Raw genomic sequence first — 20,234 nt, 5'->3', positions numbered from 1 at the left:
TCCTCCCTTCTCTCCATTTCTCTTCCTTCTTTTCTTCAAATTAGTGAATAAGCAAATCAAGGCAAAGATATCACTAACTGTACCTTGTTCATTTATTTTGACAGGTGCAGTTTAATTTTAATCATTTATGATAATACTTCATAGTAGACGAGTAAATGTGCTGGGGTATATTTGGTAACATTAATGAAGTCTGCCTAATAGGAACCTTCACTCCAGCATCCTGCCTGGAGAGCTGCCTGCTGGAGAAGTGGGGTGAGACCACTGGTCTGTGGTAGGGTGTGCAGTTTTTTGTGGGGGCGGGGGTTGGGGGGGGAACTTAATGGGTTTGAGGATTAGCGAAGGGAAAATTAACCCGATTCTAGAGAAGAGGCAAATATGCAAGCCCATAATCGTGTGTGGTGTGGATTGTGTGTATTTAAACACCGAGAGAGCACACTCTGTGATAAGGAAGCCCAGGTGTGCACACATGCCACATACATATTTACACATGAATCTCAAATGTGCAGATCAGCAGAGTCCCAAAGAAATTAGGCCCTGGGCAATTAAAAATTGAAATTAAAATGGAAAATGTGATACACAGAGTTCTATATGTCTTCGGAGTACCTTTCTCCTACATATCATATGCCTCAAGTGGGCAAACATGGTGCAAAATGTGGAAGATAATAAGTAGGGTAGGGGGTTTCTTTCACTGGTGATTACTTCAGAATGCTCCCTCCAACACACAGTGAACCATGAAAAACCAGGTCTCAATCAATGCAACATTTTAAATGAGAGTGATCTTTTTATAGCTCTTCCTTAACCCTGCCACCATCCTTAACATAACTGATTGTCATATAAGTGTACGATTCAGTATATAGACCACATATATATAAGAATGGATATACTATACATACGAGTGTGCAATCATTTGGTCCAAACACATAGATATCTGGTACACCTCAAGACATAAGCTCCAAAGCATTTACATTATTATCTACAATAATGATAGACTTGTCATAATATAATTAATGCTTAATTTTGAATGTAAAGAAATAGTTGACCCTTTATTTAAAAATAATAGTTTTTTAAAAAAAAAACGACCTCAAGTTTCCCTGTTTCCCATCTCTGCCTTGTTTGCTCATACCCAGGGTGGTTTAGGGACATTTCAGGAGACAGAAGTGGGTTATCATGAGACCAACTGCACCGCCTGCCTCAGGATAGAGTGCAGGATTCTCCCAGAGTCTACAGGCTAGATTTAGTCCAGTTCTGTGGGCAAGAACTACAACTCGGCAATTGCTCGTTTCTCTTACTGGATGATTCTAGTGGGAAGAAGTGAGGCTGCTTGCCAACTAAGGTTTGCCAAAGGCTCAAAGACCCCTTTCTTGTTATAGCCATGTGTGTGAGAGAGGGCAAGTAGAACCTGCCTGCACCCATGCAATGCCTTATAACAACTTCCCGCCCTCCAAGCAGAGGAATGTCTTGGCCGTTAGTTAGAGCAAGGTCATCAGCCGGAGACACCTGGCTCCCAGCTTTCTTGCCTGGCCCCCAAGCTCCTCCAACCCGTCTCCTTAAAACTGTGGCCTGGCTCTGGCGTGGGAAAGGCAGTTTGGAGCTTTTCACAACTCCAGTATCCCCTTGAACCAAAACCAATTAGCCTGGCCCAAGGTCCTGTCATTGAGGCCCTGGCCCTCTTTTCAAACCCCTGCAGCTCAATTGCAGTGAGGGGGCTGGCCAGTGAATGCCGGGACCACTTAAAGTGGTGCTTAAGCCGGACCGGCCTGGAAGGAACGAGCCAGCACTATAGGAGCTGCAGTGGCCCATTCTCAGAGCCACTGCCCAGCCACAGCCCCCGCCCTGACTCTATTTTGAAAAACCCTCCCTTCCTCTCCGATTCCCAGCTGTCTGGAGGAGCAATGAAAAGCTGGCTCTAGGAAGCCATGAGACACCCAAACTTGGCTTCCCCAGACAGAAAGGAAATCCCTATGTTCTGAGTTCCGTCCCCAATTATCTTGCCCTCCCTGCTAAGGGAGAAGGAGCTTTGACATTGATAGAGCACCCACTGTGCACTCAGTGCTTTCCATCAGGAGCATGCACACCAGCCCGTCTTGTGGATGATAAAACTAAGGCTCAGGGAAAGTGACTTGCCCAAAATCACAGCCCTTAATAGCAAGGCAATATGGGGGGACCTCTGAGAGACCCTGAACACCACTCTCTTAGGAAGAGAGACACAGAAGAGGGTGAGAGATTGACCAAGATGGAGCTTTGGACCAAGATGAGAAAGAAGAGGGGAACACCACCTGGGGGAAGGGAAGATTCCTGAACACAACTCCCAGCACATGCGCAGGTCTCTACCAAGGCCGTGCCCACATCATCCATTCTCCCCCTGCCTGACCCAAGTTGAACTGACCCCAGGGAGAATAGGGTTGGAGTGGGGATGAGTTGCCACAGCCTTCCTCCAGCCCCCCGCCAGTCACCACCTTCCTGTCCAGGCAGAGTGAAGATTCGCCCTCTGATGGGCGGCACTGCCAGGGCGCCCTGGCCGTCACCATGGTGACGCACATCCCACCCTAGGCCAGAGCTGATTGGTCACTCCATCCAGGCTGATGGAGGGGGTCTAAAGTCTAGGCGGGATGGGGGACCGAGACATCCCGACACACACGCGAGAAAGAGATGCCAAGGGGGAAATGAAGACTATTAAAATGGCGCCGCGGCCTCCACGGGGCCTCTGCTGTGGGTGCGCATACACGGGTTGGAAAAATCCGGGCGGTTTTCTTGACCGCGCCGCGTCGCCTGGGTCCTGGAGGGCGCATAAATCCCGCTGGGGCTGCCCCGGGGCTCAGAGCCGACCCCTCCCTGCTTTTCCCCGACCTAGGCGTACAGGACTGCACACCCCAGCTGGCTGGACCCGCCCCGCGCGCGGCACGGTCGGGCCGGGTGAGCGCGGCGGATTAGCCCTGAGCCCGCAGACCCGAGGGCGCGGGGCGGGCGCATTTGGGGGTGTGAGGGCGGGACGAGGCGGCGACCGCGCCTCTAATCCCAGCGCTGCGTGTGGGAGCGGCCGGATCAGGGAATTAGCGCTGTAACTTCGGATTAGTAACGCTTGCTAAATGAGCGCCTAATTCCGACCCTTCATGCTTTTCAGCGTCGCGGCTGGGCCCTGGGAGGCCTTCTGGCCTCGCTCCCTCCGCGCTCTGGTCCCATTTCCAGGGAGGTCGGCCGGCGCGGCCGTGGAGAGCTCCCTGACCGGCCTGGATCAGGCCTCTGGCCGCGCCGCAGCCTGATTTTCGGCGGCGCCCAGCGATGCCAGCTTTTCATTCGCCGAGCAGAGGCCCGCCTCGTCGTCCTACGGTCGTTCACGGTTGGGAGTTCGTGGACGAGTGAGAAGGAAGCCCTTGATGCCTCACTCACCGCGGTGGCTGCCCTGATTCTTGCCCCACCAGTGGCTTGGTCTACGATCTTTGGCGAGCCACCGGGCCTTACTAAGCTCGCTATTTCTAGATGTTAAATGAAAGGGGTTAGGTGAAGAGCATCTTTGAGATCCCAACCAATCCCGGCTTCCAAGCTGCAGCTTCAATTGCGTCCTCAGGCTCCCTAAAGCCTTTTTTAGTGGGGTGGGGGTAGCGGAAACGTGCGGCAAAAATGTAGCCCAAACATGGGGAGCCTAGTGGCCAGAGTAGACTTGGAGGAAGGCCTCCCAGGGGCATGAGAAGAAGAGCCGAGAAGGGCCAAGGCCCAGGCGGCTCCCCCAGGCCTGGGCAAGCCAGATGAGATTTGACGGGGTGAGGCACCGATTTTGAGTCTGTGCCTCAGACTTCAAGTGTCCAGAGGGGATTCGAACATGGCTGTGTTAGGGGTCGGCATTCATACCCGGAGGCACAAATCCGGCGGGTTGGCCTCTGTCCGAGGGCCACTTCTGGTGGGTGTGGGGTGGGGTCCCAGAGGTTAGAGTTCAGGAGCTCTCTGTCCCCCGAAGCCCCACCGCGATCCTTTCCCTGACCCGGACGTTTGTATCAACGAATTTTCGTAAAAAGCAGAAAGAAAACTGCATGCTCCCCTGCTCAGACTCCTCCTCCCCCAACCCAGATTTCAGGACTGACGAGATGGGTTGGGACCTTGGTTTAAAAAATTTTTTTTGTTAATTAAAAAAAACATTTGAATTATATAGACACAGCTGTGAGTGTGCAAAGCCACCAGGTTACTAGAAGGACTAGTTCTTGCAAAATAGCAAAGGATAGAGATGGTGGGAAGGGAAGATGGAAGCCCAGGACCCAGGCCAGCTGGCTGGGAAAGAAGGCAGGGAGCACAGGGTGAGGAGGCAGGAAGAGCTGCTCTGGTTTCTTCCGAAATGGGGTCACGATCAGTGCACAGGCTCCCAGGTGTGCTGAGAAGGGAGGGGCGGCCCAGGGGATGCTACCCATGGCCTCCAGGATCCTGAAACAAGATAGCCACCCTTTGCCCGCCTCTTGCCAGGAAAAAGGGAGACTGGCCTTTAAAAATGGGGGAGGGGGTGTCACAGAGGATGCATGAAAACTCTCTACCTGGTGATTATCTCTAGGGATAACTGGGGACAGAGGGAGGACAACTGAATTTCCCAGCCTTGACTTTTGTTTTCTTCTTATTTTAATTTTATTTTCAATAGCTAACACATTCAAGTGGTTCAAAATTCAAAAGGTGATACAGTGAAAAGTCTCCCTCCACCGTCCACCTCAGCCTCACAGTTGCTCTCCCCAGGGCCGATGGATTTCCCTTTTGTACTGTTTCAATTTTTGCTTCTTACACATAAAACCTATTTTCAAAAAAATTTTTTGTTAAGCAAAGGCAAAAAAAAAGGCTCGGAGGAATGAAAATGGGAAAAGATTTCTATTATTAAGAGGGGAGTGGGCAGGTTCTGGGTGAGAGGATGGGAATGATGGGCCATATAAAAAAGTGAGGGAGAGGCTCTGGAGAATGAAGTGGGCAGAGATGGGAATAAGACCTGGGCCCAGCTCTGCACTTCTGAGCCGTGAGAGCCCCAAGGAATCACTTTAGGCCTCCTGATTTGTTTCCTTCTGTATAAAAGGGAAATGGAATGGAGGTTCATGTCTGAATGGTGGCTCAAGTTCATTACAGCCTGCCTGTCACAGCACTCACACACCTACATTCCTAGAAAGCCCTCCACACCATCAGGGGGTCTGAACCCACATTGGCTCCTTTCTTCCCTGAGGCATGGCAGGGTCCAGGGCTGGGTCTACAGCCACTCATCCCTGGGAGCCCAGGAGGTTCCCCAAAGCTTCCAGGGAGCCCTGAGCTTCAGGACGAGTCAAGGTGTCAGGGAGGAAAGTGACCTGGAGGCAGACAAGGACCTCAAAAGGGACCCCAACGCTGTGTGCTCTGTGCGATCCTGATGCCCATGCAGTGAGCAGGGGCGCGTCCCACAGCCCGACGCCCAGCTAAGAGGGGCTGGGAGCTTGAGTGGCCGGGTGTGCTGCATTGGGTTGCCATGGGAACGGAATGCAGATTTCCCCCAATTGCTTTTTTATTTGCTAGACATTGTAATACATCTTATGTTGCAAGCAGAGAGGCGGGGTGCGGGAGAGTAGTGGGAAGGCGCCGGGAGCCTGCCTGCAGCCTAACCACTCCGGGAAGTTGGGGAGGCGCGGGCGGGAATGGCCGAGCCAGGGCTCGTGCAGAGGTTGGCGGGGTGGAGCTCGGTCCCTCCCGCCCGCTCGCTCGCTGGCGTCTCGGTTTGTATGCAGGGCAGGGCCGGCCCGTCGGGGAGGGAGGCCTCCCGCCCCGGCCCCTAGCCATTGAGCGCACTCCTCGCCAGTTCTGCTCCGCTTCACGCTGCACACAGACCCCCCAACTGCACACAAAGGCAGCTGCCAGAGCCCGTGAAAAGTGATCAAATTATCAAGAACTTGACCTCACCGAGGGGCGAGGCTCCGGCAACCCCCAAGCCGTATGCTAATGACGCTCAGGGGCTGACTCGTCGAATAATTCGATAAAGGACGCATTGTTAGCGGCAGGGCAGACCCCTGCCCACCCTTTCACTTACCCCCACTCCCACCCCCTACCGGCCGCTGTCTCACTCCGACCACATTTGCATCCCAAAATCCCCGTCCGCAGCTCCGGGAGAGGATTGTTCCAGCCTGATTTATGGGGTGAAGGCGAAGGCTGGCGCCTTCCCCGCCAGCGACCCCTCTGCAACCCCATCCCCCTCCCTTCCCCCGGGCCGCTCCACTTTGGGGTTCCTACTTTGGCGCCGGGGGATGGGTGGAGGCGGGGAAAGAGGAGTAGGGGGAAAGCTGGCAAGTTCCTCCAGGGTTCGGAAAGTGTCCCCGGAGAGAGAAACGAGGTCAGGTACCTGGTCCGGGCGCGGCCGCTCGGCCGGGCTGGAGTCCGCTGGGCCGGCACTGGGCTCCTCTAGGTTCCTCAGGCTTGTGTGGACCGGGGCGGCCGGCGAGACGGGCGCTCGCACGCAGAAGTTGTGAGAGTCATTTCTACTTTCGGTTATCTAGCTTTATGACGGCTCTGTGGCACTCATACAGCTAGATAACCAAAGACAGAAACGGGCCTCCCTTCGCCACCGCCTCTGCCGCGCCGTTGGCCCCACGTGCCGCTGTCCACCGGGCGCGGAAACCGGAGCGGGCGCTGCTCTCGGAGCCCCGGGCGCACGCGGAGAGCCAAAGGGGACCGACAGACACACAGATACACTGACTTCCACAACCAAGGCCGGCAGCCCCCGCCCAGTTCCCTCCATCCCTCCCTCCTCCGCCCTCCTAGCGCGTTCCTCCCCGGGTACCCGTTCTGTGCGTCCGGACACCGGCGCCGGCTGCCCGCTCCGACGGCGTCCCGGGGCGCACTGAGAACACCCGCGCGGTGCGCTTCGGCAGCCTAGGGCGCCCCGACCGCCCCCAGCGCACTGGACTGCCAGCCCTCCTCTCTCAGGCTAATCGCCCCGCGGGGAAGTGACGTCAGTCCAGGGATCGGCCAATCACAGGCTCTCATTCAAATCCCAGCCCCCTTCCCGCGCTCCGCACCACCCAGCCTTACAATGGCCTCGGCATTCACAGCTTCCCCTCTGGGAGGGCAGGGAGCGCCCCCGCTGCTCTCGAAAGCATTAGGGCTGCGCGCCAGGGTGCGCACCGTCTGGCCTTCCCCCCAACTCCTTTGCCTTCCCCCAAGACCCTAGGAGCCTAGCAGCCACCGTGGACCATCAGAGTTAGGGAGCTACGGTGACAAGGTTTGGGGACGCGCTGGTGGGGCGTGGTGAAGGTCTCTCTAGAGCGGCCAGATGCGCACTTGGGAGGCCGAGAGCCAAAGAGTAGGAGCTGTTTAACCTTTAACTTCCCTTTCCCTCTCTCACGCCCAGCACCTTGCAGTCGACCAAACCCACGCGCCGAGACTGAGTGAGAAGGGAAGGAGGAATTAAATGTCCTGGTGCGCGTGGGTCGGTTTCCCACCCATTAGTGCGTGCCTGGCACGCAGAAGCTCCCGAGACATGCTACACTCGGTCCAGGCCCTGGCGCTCAGTACCAGGCTGCTGGGTCCCTCCTCTCTCTGCAAGTCTAGGAGGGTACAGCCGACTGTGGCCGGCCCCTTGGAGATATCCTAGGCCCTAACTGCGATGCTGGTTAAATTCGTGTTCCACCGGAAAATGAAAGCACAAACCTTTGCCTCGGCCCTCCTTGTAGGGCTCTTAGCACACACTTGGCCTACTCACTGCAAGTAGCTCAACAAGGGGAAGGGGCTGCCACCCAAGACCTACCAGAGTCACCCCCAAGTAAGCCTGACACAGACCTGGAGGCCCCATTGCAGCCTCCCAGAGGTGAGTGGTCCATGGGCGTCCCTTCTTGCTCACCCCAACCATCACCCCTTTCCTCCTTGATGTGTGGCTACCCTCCAGCGTTAGGTGCTGAGATTCACCTTCTCACACCAGCCATCCCTGGGAGGCAAAAGATTAAATATGAAAAATGTGATATCTTTGCTCCCAGATGCCCCCAGGGAAAAAAATTTAGTCCAAGAGCTAGGGAGAGATTTGGCAGCGGAACAGGCAAGTGGATTCTCAACTTCCAGCAGTCAACACACCAGTTTTTTCAGATCAGAGACTGCTGCACAGAGCACCTGAGAGGTTGGGCAGAGGTACCCTTGAGGATCCATTTTAGTGGGCCCTGGGGCACTGAGCCACTCACAGCCAGGCAAATCTCCACAGGATGTGTTCCAAACAAGTGTGCAAAAGAGGTAGCTTGGAAAGGATTTCATGATTTTTCTAAATCATGAAATTTTCTAAATCATGAAATGCTTTTCTCTCCTATTTGCCCCTAAAAATGACACATCTCCATTTTGCCAAGGTCTCAATTTTGTCAAGTGCCTGTAGCCCCACCGCTTGTCTCAGGTTTGTTCTATTTTCATCCTGACCCTAAATCCAAGGCAGCTTGCATCTCACTCCCACCCTAGTCATCTTATGCCAGACCAGACCTAGCATTTACATATCTCCCTCCCAATCCCATTTTGCACACACATTCCTTTTTCCAGAAGGCGAACAAGAACTAGAGAGAGCCACAACGGTGGAGGAACAGAGAGAGGCTGACAGCAGCCCTGGGGAAGGAACCACCCGAATTTGGGCCCGAGACAGTTAATTCCAAAGGATTACCATAATTGGGAGGCGCCCCTTACTTCCCCTCCTCCTGCAGCTCCAGGAACCTGCACTGTCTCCCCTTCTTGGTGTGTGTGGGTGGCCTCCAGAGCCCTAGTCCTTCTGGGCCACCCCGGGTGGGAAGGGTGGGGCTGCGGAGGCTGGAAGAGACGGAGAAGCACTGCTCACCTGCGAGAGAGGAAGGGGAGAGAGGGAGCGTGGGGGAAGGGAAAGCGAGGAAGAAGCCCCTCGGAGTGTGATTTAAGCAGGATGCTGCACAAAATGGCTCCTCAGCGAGGCTCACGGTAACACAACGGCGCCGGAGGCCCGACTGGCAAGCTGAGGGCGGGTGGGGGCTCTGGGAGGAAGAATTAAAAGCCTGATTTGGATTGAGTTCAGATGCGAGAGGCCACTGTTATCAGGGCCACATTTCTGCTACCCTTTATGGGAAACTGAGTCCCTTGGCGGGGGGCAGGTGAGGCCAGCCAGCAAAGGTCCCATGCCCTGCTTGAGTGGGACTGTCCCAGATGAGCGACCCCTCCCCCTCCCTCTCCCCCTCCAGCACCTGGCCATTATAGCACTACTCCCAGGAAGGAGGCCACAGAAAAATCCGACCTTGAGGGCATAGGCATCGGGGAGGAGGCTGCTCTGGTGGGTCAGGGCTGACCTTAGTCTCCCTGGTCTGATGGCCGGCCTCCATGCACAGATTAGACAGGGGCAGGAAATGGTCCAGGCTGATGCCAAGTGGAGGTGCATTGTGTGGGCCTGGCACCGCCAGCTGAGGTGTCAGGCTGTCGAGCAGGCTGATTCCAAGCCCCAGTGGGGAGAACCTGATCAGCCCTGGCCCCGATCACTCTCTTGTCTGCACATTGGACTGGGTCTGGGATCTGTGCGCTTTGTCCCACGCCAATCCCCTGGCCTTGGCCCGTGGGCCCAGCACAGGCCCTAAGGTGATTCGAAAGCAGGCACTGGGGCTGACTGAGTGCTGGGTCTTGAGACTAAAGCGCCAGCGGTGGTGGCTGAGCCCTGGCCATGGTGCTGAGAGCCGCCAGCTGGACCTCTCTTGCCACCACTCCCTTTGCCCCGATCATCCTTGGCTTCCTCCCCACAGTCCCCAACCAAGCTCCAGGGGTGCCAGCAGCTACCAGAAGAAAAGAATGACAGCTAAAGAGAGAGTCCCGTTGGCAGGTGGCTCCTCATGAGGAAGCTTCCCTCCTAGGCACCTCCACCGAGGGCCAGAGACTTCATTTTTCATCCTTGAATCTCCACCAAAGGACAGAAGGGCTCCTGCCCCCCCCCCACTCCTGTATCTGCCCATTCTTGCTGCAGTCACACATATGCCCTGTACCCCTTCAGATTCACACAACCTGAAAATCTCTCCTCCCACACTTGGCCCAAACACCCATCTAGCAGCCTGCCTAAGGCAAGTGGCAGATACCTTGCCCGTGCAGGCACACGTGTACACAAGCACTCTCATACCCATTGGCAACCTCAGCTGCTTCGGCTCCGGGATGGCTTTGGCCCAAGTTCCTGTTTCCTCTTGGTGGTTACACAACTCAGTGCGAGGGCCCTAACTACCCGCAGGAGGGTGCCCTCCACCCCCCCCATTTTAGGAAACAGTGAGTTAACAGGTTAAATGGAAGGAGAGTAGGCAGTTCTGACCCTAGCCAACAGCCCTGTGCAGAGACCCATTATCCTGCTACCAGACTTGCTTTTATCCAGAGACTGAGAGCCTGAGACCGATGGACCTCCCCAAGCTCCATTAGCCATGGGACCTGACATTCAGCCTGGATCTAGCCTTCCTTTCCTGGGCCCCTCTGGGCCTTAATTAGGAGACAGTATCTCAGGTCACAACCTAGGCCAAGTCCACAGTGCTGTTTCCGCACTGCCCCCTCCCTCCCTTGCCCCTTCGTCAGGCTAAAGGTTTGATTAAGCTGATCTTCCTATTGTCTGGAGTCTGAAAGTCCAGCACTGGACTAACTCAGATGGACACAGCTTCCTGCTCCCAGGGCCCCAGGGCCCTCCACATCCACCTTCATGTACACCTGGTCAGCTGGGCTGTGGTGCCCTCTATGGCTCCCACATCTAGCCTCCCTTTCCTCAGAAGCTAAGGCTTAGGCACCCAGGGTGTGGGCTCTGAAGAGACCCAGGCTGGGCAGGAACTGGGAAACACCTCTCCTGAAAAGGCATGGGCAGAGCAGCACTCCTCACCTGGGGTCCCCAGCAGCTAGCATTGCTGACAGAGGCTCCTGCGGTGGAGCTTTGCATGATACCCCTACCTCCGTGCCCACCTATCTATCCTACCTTCTGGCCTCTTTTCCTTGATTGAAAGCCATACCATTAAACTCCATTCTCTCTATATATATAGCCAGAGAAACCACCTTTTTCAGGGTATGAGGGGCTCAAAAAGGGGCTCCCTTTCAGCCCCAGCGTCTCTATTTCTCTTCAGTCACAAAGAATCAGACTGTGTATTTCTGGGTACATGCACAACCACCACGATCTGACCTGGAGCCACTCCCAGCTTCTGCTACCTCCCTGCCTTGCTGTGGGCCAGCCTGGACAGCCCCCACCTCAGACTTCTCCCAGAGAAGCCCCTCACCAAAGCCTCAACCTCCACTGCCACCCTCATTCTTTCCAAGCTCACTGGAGCCTGGCATGGAGGAGGTGGAAGAGACACCCTCAGACAGATCCAAGAGGCCTGTTCTGGGGCATGGAAAGGGGAGTAGAGCAGAAAGGATTTTCCAACAACTTCCCAATACAGAAGGGGAAAGCGTACCATAAATCTTGTCTAGAGCGGGTACTGTGTGTTGCATTATTTCTTAAAATATTTTTTTCAGGAAGCCACTTTCAGGGTTGTTTTTGTGGGGGAGGGGATACGAAGGAAGAGGAGAGTTAGGGGCAGAGGGGAGGAAGGGGGAGATCGGAGGACTCCAGGAAACCTCACTTCGGAAACGTTCCCTCCTTTCTGCTAAACCTGTCTGCCATCCCACAACTTCCATCGGCCCTGCGCCCTCCCCTCTCTTCACACCCAAAGTCCTCACTGCTGGGCGCTTGCCACTGCCCCATGACCCTTGACCTTGGCCTTGATGATTTGTTGGGGATGATGGGTCAGGATCCAGAAACTGACCCCACCTTCCACCCGCAGTCAGAGCGCACCCCACACCCTGCCCGGCGGCAACGGGAAGCCCAGAGCCGCCCGTGCTGCCCAAGGGGGCTGAGCAGGGATGCCCCAGCCCCCTCTCCCAGTCCAGACCAGCTCCCTGATGCCGCCCTAGGCGAGACTACCATCCTGGCGCCCTAGCCCCCTCTCCCCAGCCTCACTGAGACACAGCAAACAGCGGCACTTACGGACCGGGAAGGGGGCCGGGGGCCAGCGAGGCAGCGGCGGGGGTGGGGCGGCTGCGGGGACAGCGGCTCCGCGGCCCCTGATCTGGCGCGTACCCAGGCTCAGGCCCGGCTCCGGCCGCTCTCCAGGCGCCCCTGCCACGGCGGGCGCACGGCCGAGAGCCGCGGGAGGCGAGCCAGGCAGCGGTGGTTCGGGGGCTCCTGGCGGTACGCGGCTTCTCCGGGCTCTGAGCGGCTCTCAGCGCCGCCTTCTCGGGCGGGCACGGCCCGCAGTGACGTCAGCGCGGCTCCCCCCGCCCCCCCTCACCCCGACCAGTGCGGAATGGAGGGGGCGGAGGCAAGCTGCTAGGGGCTCTCGTCCCCGCGCCCCGGCGTTTCCTTCCCCCGCCCCGCTTGCCTCCCAGCTTTTCCCGGGGAGTCGCGGCGCCATTCGAGCCCTCCATTCCCCTGGCGTCGCCAGACTCGTCCAGAGCTAACAACAACCTGGGAGCAGCGGGTTGGAAGCCTCGCTGGCAGCTCTGAGCTAAGGGATCCGGGGAGAATGCTTTGGGGAGAATGGAGAGCTGGGAGGATGGGGGCGTCTACTCTCTGGGCTGAAAGGGGACGTTTGACCTTTTCCCCTACGCAAGCGTTGTTTAGGCTGAGGGTATCCACGCTGGATTGGCCGGTCCCGGAGCCCCAGTGTGTGCTCAGAAGGGATATTTTAGCTCGGGGAAACGTGTCCCGTGCGGAGCGGAGGGTGCGCTCCAGTCTGGGTCCTGCCTCTCCAAAGCCCAATGCCTCCGCCTCCCCTCTCCCCGCCCTGTCCTGGGCTGTGCACCTGCAAACTCCATGCTCTTGGCCGACGGCGCCCCGGAGCCGCTGTCCAAATGCTGAACTCGGCCTCCTGAGAGGCTGGCTCCCTACGTCCCGCTCCCTTCGCCCAGCCTTGCTCACAGGGGCCGGCAGGGGGTTCTGGGACACCCAGAGTGGAACCCCGGGAAACTTTGGTGCTCCACGGTGATGTCGGAAAGCTTCAGGGAAGGAGGCGAGCGGTCAAGGAGAGGCGGGAGCCGAGAGGGCAGGAAGAGCAGCGCGCCTTGTCGGTCGCCCTGCCTTGTCGCCGAACCACCGTCTTCCCCCGCGCGCCCTGGCCGCTCGTCCCGGGTCCCCTCTGCTTGTGTGTTTCTCCCGCCGCCACAGCAGGGGAGGTCCCTCCGGCTGAACTTGTCAGCGGGTTTCACCATCCATCACGAGCCAGAGAGACAGGCCAAGTTCACGAGCAATGCTGTTAACCCCTTGCAAACTGAGCACCTCCCATAGGAGGGAGCCGCCTGGCTGGGGCGCGCTCTCTCCGATTCTAGAGGCATTGCCCCCTAAAAGCTTTGGCCGCCACAGTGCCTTTCTTCCTTCCTAATTCTCTCTTTCCTGAACAACTTGAGGAAAGGTCTAGAAGAGGGAAAGATGATTTGTCTCGCCACCCCACCACCCCAACGCATTTCTTGACCATTCTTTTTCTGTCATTTTATTTACTCTTTTGGTCTCTATAACCTCTCCTGTTTCTCCTCTTCTAAATTACTTTGACAACAGTGAAACTGACTGATTTTCTAATTGACTTCCCCTTCTGCTTTGTGACAGTTCATTGTGGAAAAATTGAGAAAGATCAGAAAAATATGAGATAAAAATAATAATTGGCCTTAATTTCTACACCCAGAGGCCTGACTTTAAAAGAGAAAGAGAGAGAGAATATTGTCATTGGAAGAATCTCGATTGCTGGTTGTGTGGAGTAGGGTGAGCCGAGGTGGGGGAGGGCACCTAGCCTTCCTGAAATGGATGGAGAAAGAAAAACAAAAACAAGCTCTGAGGAAAGGATCAGAGAGGGAGACCTGTCCAGAGAGATCCTGCTAGAGGAGTTTCGGAGAGACCCAGTGAGGTGGAGGGCTAGACAAAGGGACCCATAAGAGAGAGAGAGAGAGAGAGTGCATTTAGAATCTCCACCGGAAAACAAGGGCAAGGCCCAGTCACTCCCTCCCTCCTCCCCCCTCCCACCCTTTGGCCTCCATTCTAGCATCCAAAGCCCAAGAGAAGCTTCTCCTAGTCTCCCTGGGCAGCCCAGCTCCTGAGCCTGGCCCAGAGTGGAAGCCTGGGGTCAGGATTCCTACCCTGAGCAAAGACTCGGCCTTGCTGGGGAACCCTAGCCATTTCTGGGAGAACTTTCTCGGCCTCTCCCTGCGGTCCGGCCGACTTGGGCCACTCTCCCCCCCCCCCCCCATTTCCCATTGAATTCCTGGCGTCTGGTGGCTGGCGGCAACTAGGGCGACCTACCAACTTTTCCCCTGGGCATTTTCTCACCCCCTCCACCCCCCAGTGCTTTCTTTTCTTCTCCCTGTGCTCTTTTTGAAAGGAGGCACCCAGGCCCAGAACGTGTTCTGCAGTTTAACTACTTCCAAATTCTTTGTTCAGGTCACCCCGGGACTCCATTGTCCGCTATTGAGAGCTCAGGGCGGGCGGGCGGGTGTGCCTCAGCCAAGCAGGCCTGAATCCATTAGGCCGCTGCTCTGGCCCCTGCCGCCCATTGACGCGCCCGCCAAACCCGGGCCCTGGCGGCCCCCTCCCGTCCTCTCCACTCCCGCTCTCAGCTGCCCTTTTTGGAGGCCGCGGCGGAGTCCTCACGGGGTTATCTGGGTCTCTCCCGGTCTGGAGGGAACGAGCACGGGTGCAGGCCTAGTGTAATTCTCGCCGACTCTCTCCCAGTCTGCACGCTCTCACCCGGGGGCTTGCCCGAACCCTGTTGTTTGCCGGCTGTGCAGCTTTTGAGGAGGCAGTGGCCGCGGCCTCAGGAATGGGGGAAGGGGAAACAGCCAGCAGCGCACCTCTTCGACTTCCCCACCCTCCCGCTGCACTCCTGCAGCCTGAGTTTCCCCTTCCTCTCTTTCCTCGGGGCCCAGACCCCCAGCTTCCAGTTGGATCAAGCCTTTCCTGAGTTAAGGGTGTGAAAAAAGGCGGTCCAGTTTTCGGGCAGAAGCACAGAAGGGCGCGCCATCCTCGTCCTGCGCCCAGCGTGAGCTCCGTGTTGCCCTCAAAGGCTGGTCTCCTCAGCGTGACAGGTCTTCTCCCAGCCCACTGGGAAAAGGACAAGAGATGCTCTGGTCTTAGTCATGACTTCCAGGCTCCCAGGGTGCCAGGGCTGGCTCCGCAGCGACCTCACCTCTCCTGCCTCAGGACCCGAGGAGACGGAGAGCGTGTGAACCCCTCCGGGAACTCAGCTTGGTGGTGCGAGCCTGAGGATCGGGTTCCGACGCCTGTGCCCTGCCGAGCGCTCTAGCGAGTGTCCCTCGGGTCCTGTAGGGAGGTGTTCTCTCTCTGAGCCCCGAAGAGCCTAGGATAGTCCGAGCATTCAGTTTGAACCCACGGAAAAACCTCGAGGTCCCAGGACGAGTGCCCAGGAAAGGGTCAGTTGCTGTTAGCATATCTTTTCCCGGCTCCCGAAGGTTCTCTTCGCACTGCCACCATCCTGCTCTCCTACTGCGGGATTATGGGGTCACTGACTCCCGGGTGAATATCGACACCCAGCCTCAGAGGTCACTCAAACCTCTGCTTCGACCTGCCCTGTCCAGTTCGAGGATCGGCACGCCCTTCCCAGGAGCAAAACTCGAGGGGAAAGTGGTAGACGAGCCCATGGGCGGGGCGGGGTAGGAGGGCCGGGCCCCTCGCCGGAGAAAGGCAGTGTATAAGGGCGCGGGGCGCAGAGGAAGAGCGCTGGGTGGTGGGCCATGCAGGCCGGGGAGGGAGGGAGGGAGGGAAGGAGGGCGACCTCCTCGGCACGATCCTCGTCCCCGAAGCCCCATGACTCGGACCCCCGGGCTGGGACCGCCGGGGAACAGAGAGCGGAGACTTCCAAGAACGGATTGCTGCCTGGATGGATAGCGGAGGAGGCCAGACTAGCGCCCCCTGGCGTCTCTGCTGGAGCTTGCACAGTGCTGCCCGGCCATCCCCCTTACCCCTGGCTTCCAGACCTGAAGCTGGGGAGGCTGAAGCCCGCGCACCCCTAAGACCTGGCCGTACAACGACAGGACTCTTACATGACACAGGACTTACTGAGGATATTCCAGCCTCCCACCCTAAGTCCTCCTCCTTCCGTCCTTTCTATGCGTCCGGGGTACTCCTGTTAACCGTTCTGACCTCGCCGCCCTCGGGAGCGCGGCTCCGAGCGCTGTGTAACAGCGCCCTCTGGCCGACGTTCCCGGAAGGTACAGGTGCATTCCCGCCTGAGCAGAGAAGCATCCGGACCCGCGGCGCGCCTGGCTGTGGTTTGGGGTCTCAATAGAGGGGACAAAGATGCAGTAGCCTAAAGAGAACCGGGCATCTATTTTCACTGCTAGCTCCTCTAGGCATCTCAATGCAGATTAGCCGCTCATGTGTATGGGGTCCTCTCACCTGTCAGGAAACAGGCACGTAGGCAATGGGTCACCAGTGAGGCAGCCAGTCAGCAAGCCTAAAGTTCACCTCCTCTCCTACCTAGGACGAGAGCCTCTGCTACCTTGGCCTCCTTTAGGAAGGTCCCATGGAGACAGGTGGACAGGGCAGGCTCAGGACCTTCCCCAGGGTTCTTGTAGCCAGGCAATCTGTGCCCCTTGTCTCTGTGGCAGTGTCAGTCACTTCCCAGGCTTGCCCTTCCCACCTCTGCAGCTTCCCTTTCAGGCAGAGTCCCTTTCATACCTGTAGGACCTCAGAAAACTTAAAAAACAAAACCAAAAAAAGCAAACAAAAAACTTCTCATTAGGCCTAAGGGCCTCTTGTTTCAAAGGTGAATGAGAGATGGGTAAAGGAAATGGTGGGATCTGTGGGCAAACCCTGGGGTTTGGAGAGTCTTGAGATTCCCCCTAGGCTCACACCTCCAGTGGTAGGAGCATCTCTGCCCGCCCCAGTATGGTGTTCTGCTTTCTCTCTGGTCATACATTTTGATAGGTTCTTGACATTCATTCAACAAGTCTGTGCTGACCTCCTACTATATGCCTCCGGGGACAAAACTCAGAGAGGGTAGGTAACTTGCTGAAAGTCACACAGCTAAAAATTGCTGGAGACAGGATTCAGCTTTGGATGTGTGCCACCCTACTTCCAACTCTCCTCTTTCACCTGAGTGATTTCAGAGGTCTTCTAGCTGGGCCTCCACTTCAGAACTCAGCCCCCTCCAATGTGTCATCCACGCTTCTGGACGAGGACCCTTATAAAATGCCAGTCTGATCATATCTCCTCCTTGCTTAAAATCCTTCAGTGGGGTTCTACTATTTTCAGAATAAAAGCCCATGTTTCTCAGAGGCATACAAGCTCCCCCTGTGACCTGACCTGTGTCCCCTTCTCTGTGTCCCCGACACTCCCACCACCCCAGATGTCTTCATTTCCCCAAGGCCCAGACTCTAGCACCATTCACTCCCTGCCTCTGTGTGCACCTACCATTTTTCTGCCTATAATACTCCTCTCTCGAGTATCTTTTATTTATTTATTTATTTTTAATTTTTTTGGTGTATTTCCTTCTGATTTTTAAATTTTATTTATTTTTTTATACAGCAGGTTCTTATTAGTCATCAATTTTATAAACATCAGTGTATACATGTCAATCCCAATCACCCAATTCACCCCACCACCACCACTGCCACCCCCCGCCACTTTCCCCCCTTGGTGTCCATACATTTGTTCTCTACATCTGTGTCTCAACTTCTGCCCTGCAAACCGGCTCATCTGTACCATTTTTCTAGGTTCCACAGATATGCGTTAATATACGATATTTGTTTTTCTCTTTCTGACTTACTTCACTCTGTATGACAGTCTCTAGTTCCATCCACATCTTAACAAATGACCCAAATTCGTTCCTTTTTATGGCTGAGTAATATTCCACTGTATATATGTACCACATCTTCTTTATTCATTTGTCTGTTGATGGGCATTTAGGTTGCTTCCAAGACCCGGCTATTGTAGATAGTGCTGCAATGAACATTGGGGTGCATGTGTCTTTTTGAATTATGGTTTTCTCTGGGTGTATGCCCAGTAGTGAGATTGCTGGGTCATATGGTAATTCTATTTTTAATTTTTTGAGGAACTTCCATACTGTTCTCCATAGTGGTTGTATCAATTTACATTCCCACCAACAGTGCAAGAGGGTTCCCTTTTCTCCACACCCTCTCCAGCATTTGTTGTTTGTAGATTTTCTGATGATGCCCATTCTACCTGGTGTGAGGTGATACCTCATTGTAGTTTTGATTTGCATTTCTCTAATAATTAGTGATGTTGAGCAGCTTTTCATGTGCTTCTTGGCCATCTGTATGTCTTCTTTGGAGAAATGGCTATTTAGGTCTTCTACCCATTTTTATTTATTTATTTATTTATTTATTTTTTTTTTTTGCAGTACGCGGGCCTCTCACTGTTGTGGCCTCTCCCGTTGCGGAGCACAGGCTCCGGACGCGCAGGCCTAACAGCCATGGCTCACGGGCTTAGTTGCTCCGCGGCATGTGGGATCTTCCCGGACCAGGGCACGAACCCGTGTCTCCTGCATCGGCAGGCGGATTCTCAACCACTGCGCCACCAGGGAAGCCCTTCTACCCATTTTTGGATTGGGTTGTTTGTTTTTTTAATATTGAGCCGCATGAGCTGTTTATATATTTTGGAGATAAATCCTTTGTCCGTTGATTCATTTGCAAATATTTTCTCCCATTCTGAGGGTTGTCTTTTCATCTTGTTTATGGTTTCCTTTGCTGTGCAAAAGCTTTTAAGTTTCATTAGGTCCCATTTGTTTATTTTTGTTTTTATTTCCATTTCTCTAGGAGGTGGCTCGAAAAGGATCTTGCTGTGATTTATGTCATGGAGTGTTCTGCCTATATTTTCCTCTAAGAGTTTTATAGTGTATGGCCTTACATTTAGGTCTTTAATCCATTTTGAGTTTATTTTTGTGTATGGTGTTAGGGAGTGTTCTAATTTCATGCTTTTACATGTAGCTGTCTAGTTTTCCCAGCACCACTTATTGAAGAGACTGTCTTTTCTCCATTGTATATGCTTGCCTCCTTTGTCATAGATTAGTTGACCATAGGTGCATGGCTTTATCTCTGGGCTTTCTATCTTCTTACATTGATCTATGTTTCTGTTTTTGTGCCAGTACCATATTGTCTTGATTAGTGTAGCTTTGTAGTATAGTCTGAAGTCAGGGAGTCTGATTCCTCCAGCTTTTTTTTCCCCTCAAGACTGCTTTGGCTATTCGGGGTCTTCTGTGTCTCCATACAAATTTTAGGATTTTTTGTTCTAGTTCTGTAAAAAAATGCCATTGGTAATTTGATAGGGATTGCATTGAATCTGTAGTATCTCTTATTTAAAATTTTTTTCCTGTAATTCTGTTTTTTATACACTTAGTGTATTTTATATTTATTTGGCTGCACCAGGTCTTAGTTGTGGCATGCAAACTCTTAGTTGCAGCATGTGGGATCTAGTTCCCTGACTAGGGATCGAACCCAAGCCCTGCATTGGGAGTGTGGAGTCTTAACCACTGGACCATCAGGGAAGTCCCTCTGGAGTATCTTTTAGATTCTAGGCAAATGTCACCTCCTCCATAAAACCTTACCCAGACATATCTTCCTTCAGATAAAAGACCAGATGGGCCTAAGTGGCCATGTTTGCACCTCCTGCATTCTCTCCTCCCCCTGATGATCCATTGATTTTATCAGGCATGGCCACTGGCTCACTGGGACTAATCCCTGGCCCAACCTGAGTCTCTCCTGAGCACTGAAGTGAGACCAGGCTGAGAAGGTCTGCATGAGCCTGAAGGAGTCAGTGCTGTGTCAGCCCAGGTGATGAGGGAGCAGAGAAGCTGAGAGGAGAATGGAGCAGATGGGTAAAGAAGTCAGCAGAGAAAAGGCCCTGGGGCTCCAGGGAGAGAGTGCCTGAGACTTTCTCAGAGGGCTTCTGCCCTTCCCCTCCCAGGAGAGTCTTGCAATAAACCCCTTTCCATTGGCTTGCTTGGAGGAGGATTCTGTTCTCTGCCCCTGCCAACTCCCTGACCCAAACCCCTCCTGTCAAGCCTGGCCCTCCTGCCTCGTGTGCCTTCCCACGCGGGCTGCGCCTGGCCGTGGGCACATCTCATGGAAGCAGCCCTCCTGAGGACCGGGCAAGATTCACAGCTGGCATAATACAAGTGCTTCTGCTGAACCAGCTGCAGGGAGTCACTGTGTGGCAATTGTGACACAGTCTGCAGTCCACTCCACAACCAGCTCAGAATAATGTGTTTATTTTTTATTTATTTATTTTTGGCTGGATTGGGTCTTCGTTGCTGCGC

General features: G+C 54.8%; 1 long non-coding RNA gene across 2 annotated transcripts in view; it reads right to left on the bottom strand.

Annotated features, from left to right (window-relative positions):
- Nucleotides 1-12,167, bottom strand: part of LOC136793844 (uncharacterized) — a 36,415-nt gene extending 24,248 nt beyond the window's left edge. For both annotated transcript variants that reach the window (XR_010839823.1, XR_010839822.1), the window contains exon 1: nt 11,942-12,167. This is a non-coding gene — a long non-coding RNA (uncharacterized lncRNA). The remainder of the gene's footprint in view (nt 1-11,941) is intronic.
- Between the last annotated feature and the right edge of the window lie 8,067 nt (nt 12,168-20,234).

Source organism: Kogia breviceps, chromosome 3 (assembly GCF_026419965.1).
Source record: "Kogia breviceps isolate mKogBre1 chromosome 3, mKogBre1 haplotype 1, whole genome shotgun sequence".
NCBI lineage: Eukaryota > Metazoa > Chordata > Mammalia > Artiodactyla > Physeteridae > Kogia > Kogia breviceps.
The sequence above is the reverse complement of the archived record's forward strand: the minus strand, read 5'-3'. Positions and strand labels throughout refer to the sequence as shown.